Consider the following 4,520-nt stretch of genomic DNA (forward strand, 5'->3'; position numbering starts at 1 on the left):
CAGAAAGAAAAGGGGAAAAAAAAAACCGAATGGTTTCACTCATGACAGGAGTATAATGGACTAGGCGAGAAAATAATAATAATAATGAACAGCTATATACCAGAGGCATTTTATGGGGTGGAGTAGGGAATGGGATCAAAAACAGTGTGGGGAGGGAAGTGCACTGGACTTTGGTGATGGACATGGTGATTTGGTGATGGAAGCCCAAGGGGATTACAACTGAGATGTAAAAATGCACAAAATGATGTAAAAATAAACTATTATATTATTTAAAAAAATAAAATAAAATTAGAATACAGGCACCTGCTGAGGAGTGTGTCTTGATTAGATCCACTATCCTAATGAGACTCTCGTAAAGATGTGCCTATGCCCCCAATTGATCTTGCATGGAAGAGATTTGGAAATAACAGGGAACTGGATGTTCAGGAATGTTATAATGTAAACTAGGACCCTAAGTCTATAGGTGAAAGCAACAAATGGATATTTAGCTTCTAATAAATGCCAGATTTGGAGGGATAGAATAGTAAGCATGACAGACCTGTCTTCAAGGAACGTAGCCTCACTGGGACTCAAATACTACACGCCATTTCTCTTCCGAGAAAAGAGTTTGGGTTTTGTTGTTGTTGTTGTTTGTTTTTGTGAACAATAAATACTTTTATTTACTAGAAAATTTAAGGGTTTTTTTAAAATAGTTTATTTTTACATCATTTTGTGCATTTTTCCATCTCAGTTGTAATCCCCATGGGTGGGCTTCCCATCACCAAATCACCCAAGTGCCATCAAGAGTTTAGGGTTGGTTTTTTTTTTTAATTATTTTTATAACATTAAGTGAAAGAGAAAAAGCCCAAATCCACCTATGCCTTTTTCTCTGAAACTGAGCCACTTTCAGAGTTTCAAAAGATTTATTCTTTCTAAAATTAGGAATTCTTGATATGCCCAGAAATTATACACATACCAAGAAATTATTTAGTCAAAAATCTGTTTTGTCTCTTGAAAATTCATGGCATAGTAGCACTGGGACTCTTTAAAATGTATGATTAAGTTTAACTTTCGCTTAGAAAGAAATTATTCGGCCCAGAAGTTGAAGAGTTGGGCCCCTACCCTGCCAGGATATCGGTCTTCATTTCCACCTCACTGAACAGGTAGGGAGGGGTGCTTTCCCTCACTTGTCAACACTGTTTTTTCACCTTTTCAGTACTAGAGGACCAGGAGGTATTTTTAACTGAAAATCAACAGTGAGTATTAAAACTAAAAGTAAGAAAATAGATGATTCACTACTACTGTTAAGTATTACTCTATAGATTCAAAGCACTCCTAACAGTCTTTTGTAGAAATTCACAATCTGATCCTAAAATTTATATGGAAATGCAAAGCACATTGAATAGTTAAAATAATTTTGAAAGAAACAAAGTGGACAACTCACACCACCTGATAGCCATCAAGCATGTGGTCATGGCAAAGGAAAAACAGCTCAAAGGAACAGAGTAGAGAGTTCTGAAATAGTTTTTCACGACTTATTTTAAGTAATTATAGCTTCATAGGAAGTCATAAAGATAGAACAGGGGTCACATGTATCTTTCACGTTCATATGCCACATCTTACATGACTATACGACCATATCAAAACCAAGATTTGGCCTATTACAATGTGTAATGTAAAGACACTAACAAATATCCTCTGGGAGACATGTCATCTTGTCACATGTGTAGGTCCATGTCACCACTGGTGTCATCAAGATGCAGAGCTCTTCCATCACTACCATCTTTATCGTCCATCCACCCGTCTCTTCCATTCCTGACCCTAGAAAACCTTAATTTGACTTTAATTTGACTTTTGACAAATGTTCAAAAGGGAAAGAATATTTAAGGGAAAGAATATTCCATTTTCAATAAATGGTGCTGAGACAACTGAGCACCTATGTGTAAAAAAAGGAAAGTCAACCTGACTTAGTCAAAAATTAACTCACCAAATGGGTTTTACTTGGAAAACAAAACATTAGAGAAATCTTAGGAGAAAGTCTTTGCCTTAGGCAGAGTTCTGAGTTACTGCAAAAGTACAACCCATAAAAGTCACGGCTTTAACTTTCTAGCCCCATAGTTTAGTTTTGCCTCTTCTTAATTCTAAAAAGTCATGGCGTATATACTCTTTAGTGTCTAACTACTGTCTCTCCAGAGAAATACCTCTGAGATGCAGCTATGTCCCTGCTTGTACTGGTGCCCCACTCATTTTCATTGCTTAAGGTTACTCCACTGAATTACTCCTCCACAATAGCTTTATCCCTTCACCTGCCGATTGATGTCCATGCTTATAGATTCTGTGTGTGTGAACACATGCTTTCGTTTCTCTGGGGTGGGCCATAGGTTAGGTGTATGTTTCACTTTCCAAGAAACTCAACTGCTTTCACTTAGGTAGTACCACATCTTACCACTTTCACTGATTGCCAAGTACTTCTCTGACTGGGTAGACCATAATTTATTTAACCAATCCCATATTGTTGGACATTGAGTTGTTTCCAGTCACTTGTATTAAAACCAAATTGATGATGAATACAATTATATAGTTAGCTTTGTGTACATATGTGACAGTATCTGTAGAATTATTTTTATAGGGAGGTAAAAATGTATACATTGTAATTTTTGGTAAACAGTCAGTTAGAACTTCTTTTTGGCCATTACTAAAGTCATTCCTATCAGAAAAGCCTAACTACCTGTTTCCCCTCATAGCTGCCAAAGTTACAGGTAAAAATTTAAACCTTACCATTTTAATTCGTTTTCTTTTTGTGAGTATCACAAAGTTGGTTTTTACTTTCACTCTTCAGTTGCTTATATTTTTCATCCTCCCATATGTGAGTCTTATTTTCTTTCACACATACTATTACAACTTCTCTTCCCCCTTAAATCTCTTTCTGCAACCTCAACTTTTTGATTTCTTAAACTTGAGCACCATTTACACGTCACTCACTCCCTAACTCAAAAACCTTCACTTTACAAAAAAATTCTCATTGCCTACTGAATAAAGTCTAGACCCTTTATTCTACTTATGACCCACCCCATTTTTCTACCTTTTCTTCCCTTTATGTATTCCAACAAGAATGGATAGACCTTACATAAAGAGTGCACTACCTCTGTCCATAGTCCATCCACATGCTGTTCTCTTTACCCAAAATGCTTTCTCTCCTTCTTTACACTTGACCCACCCTCTTTAGACACCAGCTCCAACATCTTCTCCACATGCCCTAACCAAACGGAGACAAAATGAAAGGTCATGCTTACCGGCACTTTCGTTTTAAATTCATCTCGATAGTATTTAATGCCAATGTCAGTTAGTGTCCTCTGGAGAAAGCGAGATGGTCGAAGGATAAATATAAGTTGCAAATTTCCTGGAAACGTTACCTGGAAGGACCATGAAAAGTGTGAGGGCAAATGTCACATGCATCGGCCTCTGCTTGCCCAAGATCACAGATGAGAAGTTAAAGATTGCACCATGGATGCCAATGAATTAGAATATACATCACGGGATTTCAGAACTGAAAAAGATTTTAGAAGTCAGCTAATCCAAACTTCTTAATGACCTCATTAAACAAACAAGCAAAATTTCTAACTATTAAAATATTTCATACTCTTCGTAGAAACATTGGGAAATTAATAAAAGTATGAATAAGGAAAAAAATCCGTGATGTCTTAGCTATTTTTTATCATTTCAATCTAATTACTTATATTCTATTTTCTCTCCTTAAAAATGCTTTTGATGGTTTAAAACACATTGTAGAATATGTCGTGCCTGCTTATCAAAAATTCTTTGAAAATGTTCTTTTTCAAGGGTCCACCATTTATTTAACCAGGTTAGCTCTTATGGCGAGTGATTTAAGCTTTTCCATATTTTTATTATTATAAGTCATTGTTCACTACAATGAAACTTGTATATTCGGTGCATGTTTTGGAACATTTCTTAATAGTTTCCTAGCAAAATTACTGAATCCAAGACTTAATATTTTAAGGATTCATAAAATTGCTCTGAGGAACATTGCTCTCATCTGAGAAAATGGGTGAACTCAACTTCATGTAACAACTTGTGGCTAAGTCATTCCATTGCTCATGACTTACTACTGTGGTTCCCAAAACTAAACCAAAGTAAACTAAGGTACTTGCTATCGTAAAAGGAAAAAATATTTGGTCTTTTATCCTAGGATATTCTGATCCATTATAATGGGAATGAATTTCAGGTATCTGTCTTCTTCAACAAGCACCTAGAGAGATTCTGACTGATGGTGAGGTTTTGGGGTCCCTGCACTGTAGGAATGTATAGTATAGTTTTGTATGTATATGGTAATGGATATCATTCTTGGACAAATTAGGCTCAAGTATTAGATGACGGCATAGGGACCATGGGAAACCAGTACTCTGTAGAGCTATCCTCTGGAATCATCATTAGCACTGTCAAGTGTCTAAAGCTCAGCACCATTATAGTTATCCCACAAGTAAATCCTATAACCAAATCATACAAAAGGGATAAAACAAATT

The sequence above is a fragment of the Condylura cristata genome, unplaced genomic scaffold (assembly GCF_000260355.1).
Source record: "Condylura cristata isolate star-nosed mole 26May11 unplaced genomic scaffold, ConCri1.0 scaffold00003, whole genome shotgun sequence".
Taxonomy (NCBI): Eukaryota; Metazoa; Chordata; class Mammalia; order Eulipotyphla; family Talpidae; genus Condylura; species Condylura cristata.